The 14384-nt window shown below is 44.6% G+C and overlaps 1 pseudogene; it reads right to left on the reverse strand.

Moving 5' to 3' along the window:
• Positions 1-1932: 1932 nt before the first annotated feature.
• LOC121920548 overlaps positions 1933-14384 on the reverse strand; it is a 15795-nt pseudogene continuing 3343 nt past the window's right edge.

Consider the following 14384-nt stretch of genomic DNA (forward strand, 5'->3'; position numbering starts at 1 on the left):
CTAGAACAAACCAAGTCTGAAGTCTCCCTGGAAGCCAAGATGACTAAACTGAGGCTGTCATACTTTGGCTACATCATGAGAAAGTGTGACTCATTTGAAAAGACAATAATGCTAGGAAAAGCAGAGAGTAAGGTAGTAGAAAGGAGGAAGAGCACACACCAGATTCTATATTCAATCAGGGAGGCCATGGACCTGAGCCTGTGGCCTAAGCACGAGAGGTTGAGAATAGAGGGGCCTTGGAAATGTCTCATTCCAGGGTCACTATGAGTCTAGGTCAATTCGAAGGCAGTTAACAATAACAAACATACTGAGTGAGGGAAGTGCAAGTTATGCTGCAGCTGCACAAACAAGACCGAGTGGAGAGGCCAATGTTTTATTCCACTGCAAGGCTTGGAGGTCTTATGGCCCCCACTTCAGAACTAGTGAAGCATGTTGTTCTTTCAAGGCTGAAAAGTAACTTGCTTAAAAGTACTTTTCACCTACTAAAGAACTGATGATAAAGGGCTCTGATTCTTCTTGTTTTAAAAATTGCATCTGTATGTATCAGTTGACCTTCTGTATCAGGAGCCTAGCCATGTATGGGCTGGACCATCCGTGGATGGCTCTACCCCAGTACTGTCAATAGTGGCGCATGCACGTGGATGCTCAGATGCAGATGCACACATGTTGGTGCCCCCTACAATAATGACGGTTGAGGTCCTGTAGTTTAAGCATCTATGGGGGTCTTAAACCAAACACACGCCAATACTGTCAACTGTATTTTACACTAAAACAACAACCTTTTTAAACACAAGTTGCTGCAATTCTGTACAGAGAAAACCTAGACAAAAGTCACTTTATGCACTTTACCCCAACTGTCCTGATTTTTGCAAGGAAAATCACATTAGGAAAGCATCCTGGATACAAAAACATATCTGTGGAAGGCACCCCATTTATGTTATGGTGCTCCTTGCGTGGAATTGGCGAATTGTGTCTTTTAATACCAACTAGGGTGGGTGTTTCCCTTGGGAATAATGGGAGAAAAGGTTGCTTACAACAACTCAGGAAAAACCTGGAAAGACATTTCATTTTATGGGAAAAGCCACTGTATAGACCATTCAAAGTCTATATTGTTTGTGAAGTCGAAGGCTTTCCTGGCCGCATCCATAGTTTTTTGTGGGTTTTTCGGGCTATGTGGCCCTGTTCTAGCAGAGTTTCTTTCAGGAAGAACTCTGATAGAACATGGCCACATAGCCCAAAAAAACCCACAAAAAACTATCTATATTGTTTCTGTGTGCCTTCAAGTTGTTTCTAACTTGTGGCGACCTGAAGGCAAATCTATCATGGGTTTTCTTGACAAGATTTGTTCAGGGGGTTTGCCATTACCTTCCCTGAGGCTGAGAGAATGTGACTTGCCCAGGCCACTCAGTCGGTTTCATGGCTGAGCAGGGAATCAAACCCCAGTCTCCAGAAATGTGTACGATACTGCAACCACTATGCCACACTGTCTCTCTAGAAAGTCAGACCTTATATGGCTCTATATAAGAGTCTATATAAAGAATCAGACGTTGAGATGCAGAAACTTATACAAGGACTATAGAGCATTGAAATCAGAGTGTGTACCACAAATTACACAGCTATTTGGACAAGGGACTTGCTTCTATAAAGTGACTAAAGAAGTTGAAATTCCTAGAGACATAGATTTCTGCACCCAATAACAAATCTGTTACATTTTTACATGCAAGAAACATCACAATACATAAAGCTGTCTTCTTTGGAAAATGAATTGCCATCTAAGAAGTGATTCAGTTCTATACAGTATCGCTACCCTTTTCTCTCCCTATGAAAAAAAATCAGAAGTACCTGGATGGATAGTTATTGAGAAGTGTCGTTCTATAGCCTGATGAGATGCAAGAGTTCAGTTCCATTTTTCGTCGTTGTTGCTATCAGCCTTTAGTTTATCTTACATATTGTTATTGTTCCTTGCCACACCCTCAGGCAGGGTAAACTGGCTCAGTAAATTTGGCATGAATGTGTGTAGGTAAATCATCCCATCTGTTACGTTGTAAAAAGACAAGACCCAGCTTTAATCCCGAAAATCTCTCCTTTTTCAGGATCTTCCTCTGTCCGATTGGGGTTCTCTCTCCATTATAGATGCCCAATATTCAAAAGTCAAACCTTTTGAATACCAAGATGCCGGTTGCAGCCCAGACGGCAAAATTCAGAGTCCCCTTTTCTCTTGATAGAAGGTGTTGCCCCAATCCATCATCCTTGCTGAGCTGAAGTAATCCACTTCCCAGTAATGGCTCCCTCAAGGAAGGATCTCTGTTCAAGACCTGCCAGAGCTTGTCAAACCTTTCGGTGCGGGGGGTACAGTTTTCTCCTCCAGCAGTAGCTTATAGAAAGACGGTCCTCAGACAAGTCAGCCTGGATGAAAATTATCTCCAGTGTGGGGGTTCTTGCATCTGTAGGGAAATATTCAGAGATGACACATCACCTATCAAGACCCACCTGAAGATCTACAAAGGATAACTTTATTTACACAACAGCAGCAGCTCATAACCCAAGACATAGTTTTGCCCCAAAACAGCACCTGCATGTCTATTTTCCCCATGTCAATATACAGGAACTCGGTGCATGGCGCATATAGGAGTGATGTTTAAAAAACAGAACTTAACCAATTAATAAACAGAATGTTTCAGTTTCCACTTTCTTCAGTTGTTTAAAATAAAAGAGAACTTGCAGTCATAGTCACAATCTAGGACATCCTATCATTAACAATCCTAAACGGACAAAGTCTTCTCTAGGCTGAGCCCATTTTACAGTCTTCAGATTATGAATACAGAATTTTTTCTGTTTTTCTACAATCCTTCAATGAAACAAGGTGACCAGAAGTCCTCCTTTTCCAGACTTGGAGTTTCAAATCATGGCTGACAGCACTGAAACACACAGTGCAACTCTGCATAGACAATACATACGTTTTAAGAAAAGGGACCGGTCTATGCAGGAGTTCACTTTCAGCAAGGTTCCTGGCTCCTTCTTCAAGGTGCTGCTGAGGCTACTAAAAATATCTTGACAAACAAACAAAAAAAGAAAAACAAAACAGGCAACTCAGAAAGGATGCGTTCATGAAGTAGATGTGCTGTTGTTGTATGCCTTCAAGTAATTTTCTGACTTATGGCAACCCTAAAGTGAACCTGTCATGGAGTCTTGACAAGTTTCTTCAGAGAAGATTTGCCATTGCCATCCCTTGAGACTAAGGGGCTGTACAGACTGGCTATTAAGGCTGGCCTGGATGCCAAGTTGGGCCATGGCGTCCACATGATGCACACTTCAAATCTGCCCACAGGCTGGCATGATGCTGTGTGCTGCACCGCAGAGCGGGCAGCGTCATGGCACTCCTCTGGCATTGTGCCTTCGTGACGTAGAGCATAAGGAGCGTCGAAGAGCCATGGCACTGGCAGCTATGGCGCCCTTTCTGTGGCGCAGAAAGAAGCCACTTTTTGTGGCTCCTTGTGCTCCATGGAAAGGCAAGATCAGGGCCACGGTGTGCGGTTGCTGCGGCCCCAATCTGGCACTAAAAGAAGCAGCCTGTACAGCCCCTAGGAGAGTCTGACTTGTGAAACTGGGATTTGGACCATCTCATGAGTTCAAAACTTAAACCACTACATTACCATGACTCACATTGCTAAAATACAGAATTCTTAAACAAGGAAAAGCACTTCTCTCATTGCCTTGAATTTTCATCATTACCTAGAATAACAAACCTGAACTTCACCTCCTGTTTGCCCAATCTAAATATAAAGGAAAACAGAAGACAGTAAGGCAAACTCCTTCTGGCAGAATCACTTCATGTAATAATGCACTCTTGTTCTAATGGTGCATTATGCTTGCAATTGCACTTTTTCCAGGGTCAAAAACAAGTGGTGCTAGTATGCAGGCAAATCTGTCAGCTCTCACCAGCCCACTTCTGCAAGGACTGACTCTTACAGCACAGCACCAATAGGCTTGGTCCACCTGCCACCTCTACTTATATGTGTGTTTCTTCTAGCAGTTTCTGGTCCAGAGTTGCTGCAGCAACATATAATAAGCACGCTTTGGACTGGACGACTTTTGGGAATCCTTCCAACACTGAGATTTCTGACAAGATAACCGATACTTCCTCTAACTTTCCAAGATCATTCCCAAGAGACCCTTCTACCAGCCAGACAGGAGAGATGGACTTGTTGTGTACCTTCAAGTCAATTCTGACTTATGGCAAGCCTATCATGGAGCTTTCTTGGTAATATTTGTCCAGAAGGCTTTTTGCTGTCTTCTTCCTATGAGGCTGAAAAGAGTATGACTTGACCAGGCTCACCTATGGGTTTGTACAGCTGAGCAGAGACTCACTGCATGACACTGTTTTTCCAAGGTGGGTTAGGGGGGCATCACATAGAATCGCAGATGCCCAGTATATATGTGGGTCTTCAAGAAAAAGCGGAACTAGAAAAGTTTCCAGTGATATTAGGACATTTGAGGAGCAGCACGTTGTAATGATTTCAGCATTGGACAAGGAAATTGGGAGACCAGGGTGCGAATCCCGGCTCAGCCATGGAAACCCATTGGGTGGACCATGGGTAAGTTACACTCTCTCAGCATCAGGGGCAGGCAATGGCAAACACCTTCTGAAGAAACCTGCAAAGAAAGCTCTGTGGTAGGGTCACCTTAGTATCATCCTAAGTTGTAAATTGACTTCAAGGCACACATCAAATTAGTACCTTTGGTTTACATTTTATATTTGAGCATATTCAAAGCTTTGTGAAGAAATTATTTTATTAGAGTATTTATAATCCATAAACAATAGTATATATTTCACCAAAAAACTGAACACACCTGAAACCTCCCCCAATTGTTTTTAGGACACTTATCCGCAGAAACCTCTGTCTCTCTATATAACAACAGCTCCGCTTCTTTTGCTGGGGCACAACTGTAGTACCTTCAGCTTCAGTCACTGACATTCCGCACTTCTTACCATTTCTATTTCAAATTGAGAAAAATCTGATTCAGAGAGGGAGAGGGACAGACAGATAGACAGACAGAGGTTTGGGAAGGTATGGAAACATTTCCCCAGCAAAATAAAGCATTGGATTTTTTTTTTTTTAAAAAAAACACCCACATCACTGTTGAACAGCTTGGTGCTCCCATGCTTACCTTTTTTGAGCCGTACTTTGAGTGGCTTCTAGAAGATGGACTGAATGGTCTCCACAAAGCTCTTGAAGTGGTTAGTAACATGTTCAAATGTCACAGGCACTGGAGCCAACTGCTCTGCAGGGATCCCCTGCTTCAACATTTCCTTTTCTATTGCACTGTACTCCTGGCAGGGGAGAAGAACATTTTACAAGTTTTGAATGTTGCCTGCCTTGTGTTCGTGAGTTTCCATACTTCAACTATAGTATGGTAGGCATGGTACACAGTGCAAGGAAAAGGTGGCCGGTAGCCGCCTCTTGTTGCTGCACAGCGGTACCACAGCAACTAAATTGTACAGTACCGCTGCGCAACAAAAAAAGATGTATGGCACCCTGGCCACGTGCTAGGGTTGCAGGGTGTGTAGTCGCTCCGCCCCCGGCAACCCTAGCATGTGATGAGGGCATCCTTAAAGGCCTGTTTGTACTGGGCCCATAGCTACTTAGCCATGGACTCAATCCACAGTGCTTCTGTTACATTTAAAGGCCTGAGACTAAGTGGGAGAGATCGACTGCACGGGTTCTTCCTCATTTGGTCTGGTTCAAGTGTGATGTTCAGGTGGGAAAGATTCAGATGACATTCAGAGTCAAACCATTGGTCCATCTAGCTCAGTTTTGTCTCCCTTACAATGGCTGGCATCCCATTAGTGATGTACACAAGTGTGGACTTTAAACAGAGGCTGGATGGTCATCTGTTGGGGATGCTTTAATTTAGATTTCCTGTATGGCTTGGGATTGGACTGGGTGGCCCTTGCGGTCTCTTCCAACTCTATGATTCTATCTTACACAATGGTTTCTCTTCATCCTGGAGAGAAGTGAACAGTGTGGTGCTACAGGGTTCTGTTCTGGGCCCAGTGCTATTCAACATCTTTATCAATTACTTGAATGACAGAATTGGGGGCATACATATCAAATTTGCAGATGACACCAAACTAGGAGGAGTAGCTAATATCCCAGAGGATATGATCAACATACAAAAACGACCTGAATAGACTAGAAAGCTGGGCCAAAGCTAACAAAATGAAATTCAACACGGAGAAATGTAAGGTACTGCATTTAGGACAGAAAAATGCATAGATATAGGATGGGGAACAACTGGCTTAACAAGAGCACATGTGAAAGGGATCTGGGAGTCCAAATAGACCACAAGTTGAACATGAGCCAACTGTGTGATGAGGCGGCTAAAAAGGCCAATGAGATTTTAGGCTGCATCAATAGAAGTATAGTGTTTAGATCAAGAGAAGTAATAGTGCCACTCTATTCTGCTTTGGTCAGACCCCACCTGGAATACTATGTCCAGTTCTGGGCACCACAATTCAAAATGGATGTGGAGAACCTGGAGCGGGTCCAAAGGAGGGCGACTAAAATGGTGAAGGGTCTGGAAACCATGCCCTGTGAGGAACAACTTAGGGAGTTGGGGGTGTTTAGCCTGGAGAAGGTTAAGAGGTGATATGATAGCCTTGTTTCAATATTTGAAGGGATGTCATATTGAGGAGGGAGCAAGCTTGTTTTCTGCTCCTCCAGAGACCAGGACCCGGAAAATGTCATTGCGCGAGAGGTGATCACACGGAAATTCGCACAATGGCAAGCTATTTTCGGGCAATGGGAAGTCAGTTTGAACGCAATTCGAATTCATGTAAATTCGCTGAACTAGAGAATTCATGTGAATGCGTTCTGGCCCCACTTTCCTTTCATTTGAAATTAAGAGAAATTCCTCCCATGTGATAAAGTCCTCAGAGAAGGTAACTTTTACAAAGGGAAGGATAGTGGATTGGATTCAGGGAGGTGGTATTTTAGGGAGCATGGGAAATAAGGGAAACCAGATCATTTCTTCAATCCTCCAAAATGGAGCTCCTTCAAATCCAAAGGATTTACTTCCAAGTAAACCTGCAGGTTCTACACTGATTATTTTGCAGTGAATAATAATAATAATAATAATAATAATAATAATAATAATAATAATAATGGAATGATGAAATGGATGAAGAGAATGATAGGAGACTAGATGTAGATGAAATAGATGAGGAGAATGACAGGAGAATAGATGTATATGTAGATGAAATAGATGAGAAGAAAGACAAGAGAACAGATGTAGATGAAATAGATGGAGAGAACGACAGGAGAATAGATGTAAATGTGGGCTGAAATAGATGAGGAGAATGATAGGAGAATAGACATAGATGTAGATGAAAAAGATGAGAATGACAGGAGAATAGATGTAGATGTGGCTGAAATAGATGAGGAGAATGACAGGAGGATAGATGTAGAAGTAGATGTGTGTGAAATGGATGAAGAGAATGACAGGAGGATGGATGTAGATGCGGATGAAATAGATGAGAATAACATGAGGATAGATGTAGCTGAAATAGATGAGGAGAATGACAGGAGGATAGATGTAGGTGAAACAGATGAGGAGAATGACAGGAGAATAGATGTAGATGTGGCTGAAATGGATGGGGGCTCTGACACGGAGGACCCCTTTGAATTTGGCTGCCAGAAAATAGAAGGGAGGAAGAAACGTGAAGCAGTCATTCAGGTGAGGCTAGCATTCACGTGAAAGTGGAACCAGTCTCCCTTCTTCACCCCAGAAGTGCAAAGGTTCAGGATGCGTCCAGAGCCCCACTGAGCATGCACAAGGGTCCCAATTCGAATCGTTGAATCCGCATGGTATGCACCGGTATGGTAATACAATGTGCACTCACTCCGCTTTGCGTGAACCCGCATCATGTGACTTGTTTTGGATTCGATTCCCCCTGAATTCAGAAGGGCAATGGAAGGGCAACCAAGTGTGATAAAACATGTGTGTTACAATGTGAATTCACATAGCTGAACCAGGAGTCACCATGGATCTGAGCTTCAAAAACCTTTGTGTGATAAACACCTGAGTCAGGTCCCAGATGCTCTCCCCCTCCCCCCCCCCCCCCCTCACGTCAGCAGTCCCTTTGCTTATCTATCCTTGTCACCTCCCCCCTTCCTTCCTTCTCCTCCTTTAACCTACATTCTTTCAAGTCCAAGGCCCTTTCAGCATGTTCCAGAACTGAAAGGGGGGCAATCTTTCTGGCTGCGGAGACTCTCTGGCTGTCCTCTCTCGGGTTCTTGTGAGAAAAGTATGTATGGGGGGGGGTTGCCTAATCTGGATCTTGTGGGCTCTAAACCTAGTTCCCAGTTGCCGGGGGGATGTCTCCTCCCAGAAGGGGCTTTGGGATCCCTCCATCGGCCTCTTCTTGGATTTGGCCTAATTTGGGCTCTCTCTCCCCCCCGATAGAAACCTCTCCCTTCAAGACCCCAGAGATAACTTCCCTCCCAAAAAAGTTGTTTCCAATGCTACTTACGCCTATGCTGTGTGATGTCCTTTATTTGGCACAAAATCTTCCCACAAATGAGGCATCAGAGGGGCCTCTCCTCTGCCCCACTTTCCAGGAGGGAGGGGGCTCCTCAAAGTCCTTATATATTTGGATCCCCCCCCTCACAATGCCATGCCTCTCCCTATGGATCCCCCTGCCCCCTATTCTCAGGGCAGGGAAATGTCCAATTAACAATTTGTAAGCCGCTCCAATAGCCTTTTGCCTGAAGAGTGGGGTATGAGTAATTTTATTATTATTATACCCCAAAGTACCTGGGAAGGAAGCAAGGAAAGCAGGCCTTGTGGCCCCTGCCTTTGTTTGGGGGAGGAGAGGGGCTTCCTTGTTTCTTATAACCCCCCAAGGCCCCCAGAGCCCTTCAAGCCATTGCTCCAAACAAACAAGGCCCTCCCTCCTCCCTTCCTCAGAGGAGTCTGTGGGCAGCATGGCTTCAATGGTGAGTGCGCATGCTCACATGCCCCCAAAGGCCCCCTCCTGACCATGCGCAGGGATCACCAGGGCCTTCATTCGTGCTGCGCTGTTTATTCTGCTGGATGCCTTTACAGGAAGAAAGTGTGCCTCCTTCCCTCCTTTGGATCGAGGAGACTGGAGGAGCCAGAATGAAGCCCAAGAAAGGAACCTGACTCAGGAGAGAAAGGTAGGGAAGGAAGGCTCTCCTTTCTACATATAGCTCTGCCGTCTGTTTGATGTGTGGTGTGTGGTGTGTGTGTGTGTGTTTGCTTCGTATGGCTGGAAATGGAGCTGAGGATTGAGGAAAGAAGAAAGTGTCAGTTTTGTGCAAATTCAGAATTTCTGTGCATCAAAGAGTCCAGTGTGTTGAAACAGCAAAGAACTTTATTGAGAACACATAGTCAGAAATTCCGCGTTTAAGCCAGAACTGCCCACCCAAAGCCAAGAACATTAAAACCCGAAAACCTAAATCTCCACCTCAACCAAACCTAGCCCAACCTCCAATTCTACAGTCTATCCCCCAAAAGGTAACCAGGCCCCTTTGCCATTTCCAGAAACTAGCCCCTTCCTGTTACTACCGGCCCCCAACTGTCTTTAGCCAACATCCCACACATTCAAAAGGCTATCATTCCCATAACAATTCTATCCAGCTGCAAAAATCCCAGCCCCCCATTTAGCTAACCAATACAACAACCCACAATCCCCTGCCAAATTTATAACCCAAAGTAATGGTCTATACTAATAGCAATGGAAACCTAACTTAACAAAATATAACTTTAAAACATAAACAGACCATAGGGACAATCAATCTTCAAATAAAATCACAAGGGCCATTTCTTATCACATCTGGATTAAAAACTATTTTTTGTATCCCTTCTTGAGTAAATATGTTAGTTCACTGCTGGCATTGTTTGGCTTCTCGCCGTGTGGACTCTCTGATGTCTCACTAGGGCTGACTTTGAATAAAAACCTTTCCCACAATGCTGGCATTGTATGGCTTCTCTCCTGTGTGTTTTTCTGATGTGCCACTAGGTTTGACTTCTGAGAACAACATTTCCCACAATGCTGGCATTGTATGGCTTCTCTCCTGTGTGGGATTCGCTGATGTATCACAGGCTGACTTAGAAGAAAAACCTTTTCCACAATGCTGGCATTTGTATGATTCTCTCCTGTGTGGTTCTCTGATGTATCACTAGTATGATTTGAATAAAAACATTTCCCACAATGCTGGCATTTGTATGGCTTCTCTCCTGTGTGGATCTCTGATGTGTGACTAGGTATGACTTCGAAAAAAACATTTCCCACAATGTTGGCATTTGTGTGGATTCTCTCCTGTGTGGACTCTCTGATGTTCACTAGGTATGATTTGAGAAAAACTTTCCCACAATGCGTGGCTTGTATGGCTTCTCTCCTGTGTGGATTCTGATGCACTAGGTTGACTTTGAAAAACATTTCCCACATGCTGGCATTTGATGGATTCTTCCGTGGGTTCGCGTGATTCACTAGGTGACTTCTTGAATAAAAACATTTCCCCAATGCTGCATTGGTGGGTCCTCCGTGTGGACTCTCGAGCTCATAGATGACTGCAAAAACAATTTCTCCCAATGCTGCATTGATGGCCCTGTGTACTGGTCTCACTCGGATGACTTGAATAAACATTTCTCACAATGCTGGCAGTATGGTTCCCAGTGTGTGGACCCCATGCCCTCACAATTCTTCGTAGCAGACACTGAGAGCAAGACTGATCTCAGACTTGAGGAGGGGCACGGTGTTACCCCAAGATTTGCCCCCATTACCCATCTAGAGATTAATTAATCAGTTGTGAGAGAGCTCATGACCCTGTTGTGATGCCCCAAATCCAGGAACACTGTCATCTTACTCATAGGAGCTAGCAAGATGATACTGTAGGTGAACTACCTTGAGGGAATCAGTGGAAGCGAATTAGACAAAGGACTGTGAAACAATACCCATTAAAATGTAAAACATGTACAGGTGGCATCGTTCCTGTGAGACTGCCATAGAGAGCTGATTCAGAGCACCTGGCAGATGCAAGCTGACTGCAGGGCTGTTTCATGCTTGTGGCACCAGGAGAGATCACAACCTAAAACAGCACAGTCACTGCGGATTGGTGTGGATTGCTGGATGGTTGTTGTACAAGAGATGGTGGCTCATGGAGTCGAAGAGGCTTGCAAATGTTATATATTTGCCTCAGAGAGAGCCCCAAGGACTTGATGAAACAACCTTCTCGGACTTTTTTTAAGGGGAGTGGTCAGTGCTTGCCAACGCTATATCTGATATTTGCCTCTGTACTCTGCTATGTTATGCTGAGCTGCATCTGGGAATGTCGCCCTCAGATTGCGCTGTACACTGGCTGTGAACAGAACTGGGGGAATTCAGAGCCAGGAGCACTGGAGCGCCGTCTGCTAATCCCTTTTTGTCTAACTTATCCTTGCAAGCACCAATTGCATTCAATTGGTTTCAGACCATTCTTTCCCCACCCAGGAAGCGATTTAAATCTTTGAACCTTCAGTTTTTACTCCCAACAGCACTTACATAATAAAAAAGCCCGACTGGCTGTTCTTCAGATTCAGTCCATTACAGACAGACACTCTGTAGGTTTTCATGGCCAGCACCTCAATCTCTCGCCGTCCCACTTGCCGCGAGGAGCTCTGACTTCTCTCCCCCTTGCGGACCTTCGCCAATTGGAATCAAGAGCTGACTAGGCAACATATTAGCATAGCAAAGCTCACTCTCACCTTGTGACCTAATCGTGTGTGTGTGTGTGTGTGTGGTGTGTTGTGTGTGTGTGAATTAATGCTTGTGTATGGGAGGGTGTATGTGTGTGTGTGTGTATTTGCTTTCCCCCGAAATAAAACAAAAAACCCTTTCAAATGCCTTTGGGGCTGTGTGTTTCAGGCCCTGGATAGTTGGGCTGATCCCTGTCACCGTGCCCCAATCAAACTATCTCCCCTTTGAGCTAAGTACCAAATTCCCCTAAAGCACAGCACTTGCGGGTGTCTCCAGACTCCAGCATTTCAGGTAACAAAGGGTCTTTGGAAGAAAAGATGGAGCTAAGAGCTCAGGTAGAAAAAGAAACATTAAGAAAAGGGGTGTTTTTGTGTGTCCCCTTCCTCCCTTATAGATATGCCGAATTGCTAAATAGAAGCCCTTAATATCTCTGAAAACAAGGGCTTGACCTGGTTCTCATCAGTTCACTGAAACAAGTTCTAAATTCGTCAGGTTTGTGGCTGCCTCCCAATCCCCAAGGCCCCCTCTCCTGGCCCTTCCCAGAGACCCTTCGGTCCACACAGAGCTAGGCGATCCGGCGTTGCCTCCTTCCTTCCTCTGGCTCCCAGAGGCCTGATCCTTCCCTGTCTCCCTCCGTCTCCATCACCTCCTTTCCATCTGCACGATCTTCAACATTTCACCTCCAGCACTCCTTCCTGCCTTTCTATTTTTAACACTCTCTCCATCTTCTATCACAAACACACCACAGTGTGTGGGGCTAAAACGGACACTTTGAGGTCCATTTGATGAGGAAAAAGAGTAACAACTTACAAATCACTCATTGGGAAAGGCACAGCAAGGGAGCTGGGACGGCCCTCCACTTTTGGTGGGTCAGCAAGAGAGCAGCCTTAAAACAGTAAGACATCTTTAATACAGGGATAGCTCTTGTTGGGGATTGGCCCCCTAGGGATTTCATGGGCACCCACACATGTATTGTGTGTGTGTGTGGGGGGGGGGGGGGATGAAGAATAATTTACCCCTCAGATCCACCGGATCCCTTTGGGAAGAGGAGGCCATTTTGCCACTGTTCTGCCCCTCTCCTGAGCCATTGCCGGGCCAGGGAATTTTTCCCCCAAGAAGCCCTCCAGAGCTTCAAAAGGCTGAACAGGGGCCAAAAAGCCAGGAAACTTGCTCCGGGATGGTGAGGACCATTTGGTAAAAAGCCTAACCTCCATGGCTCCTTCCCACAGAATCTTAGAACTGCAGTTTAGGAAGGGTTATTAGAATCCTTAGAAACTGGAGAGCAATAGTCCCTCACTAAACTACAAAGTACAAGTTCCACAGGATGCGTGTTATGACAATAAACGATGTGTGAAAGGTAACTAGGAGTCCTAGTAGCCACAAGATGAACAGAGATAAACGTGTGCGTGGCCGATAAAAAGGCCAATGTGATTCTAACGTGTATCATAGGGGATAGTGTCGGATCAGGGATGTATAGTGCCACTCTATTGCTTTGTCAAGCCTCACTTGGAATTCTCCTCATGTCCAAATCTGGGCACCAAAATTCAAAAGGATGTTGGAGGCACATCGGGTGTGCCCAGAAGAGGATAGCAAAAATGATGAGGATCTCAAAACCATCAAGTCCTACAGAGAGCAGTTTAGGGGTTGGCTGTGTTTAGCTGGAGAATAGAAAGTTAAGAGTGGAATGATAGCCCTGTTCAAATATTGAAGAGATGTTATATTGAGGAGCGAAGAAGCTGGCTTTCTGCTCTCCAGACTAAAAGGACCTGGAACAATGGAGCAAGATGCTAAAGGAAAGAGATTCCAGTAAACATTAGGAGGGAACTTGCAGACAGTAAAGCGTTTTGACCGTCAAATATACGCCCACAGAGTTTGTGGAGTCGCCTTTTTGAAGGTCTTTAAACAGAGGCTGCAATGCCATATCTCTGAGGTGCTTTGACTGTGTTTCTGCAGGGCAGATAGGCCCTTGTGGTCATTCCAACTCTATGAATTCTTAATTCTAAAGTGGAATCATAGTGCCATGATAATGAAGTATGAAAGGCCCCAGTCTTCATAAGAAGGCATTGGATTCAAGTCCTTACCACCGAGGCCACTTTTCATTTTTCCATATCACAAATTGTACTCAGTCTCTGCTTCTTTGTCCAACAATTCCATTTCCTCGGTGAAATACCGCCACACCGCAAAGGTACCTGCAATAGAATAACCCTCATCCAGAGATGACTAAAGAAAAGGGGGAAAGACATGGTGCATCACAAATATTTTGCATCACTTCCGCATTCAGTCCAGTTAATAACTTTAACTTCTGTTAGCAAGCAAAAAGTCCCGCCTTTGAATCCAGTTTGTCTCAAATCCTTGTGAGGTACAAGCCCCTTTTCTTTGGAAGCGTAACTGATTTTCAGAAGCCTCTATGCTTTGCACCAGGAAAACATATAGATGATGTTAAGATAAAATATGCCGAGCTGCCCCCAATTTACAATATTTATCTTCCCCTTTGTAGTGTGATTAAAGAAATTCGTCGAAATTCGAAAAACAGTTATAAATACCTGTATTCGAAATTTCGAAACCATTTTAAAGAAGAAGAATTCTTAGCACTTCTTGAGAATGAGTAAGAATTTGATTTTAA

This window comes from Sceloporus undulatus, chromosome 2 (genome assembly GCF_019175285.1).
Source record: "Sceloporus undulatus isolate JIND9_A2432 ecotype Alabama chromosome 2, SceUnd_v1.1, whole genome shotgun sequence".
NCBI lineage: Eukaryota > Metazoa > Chordata > Lepidosauria > Squamata > Phrynosomatidae > Sceloporus > Sceloporus undulatus.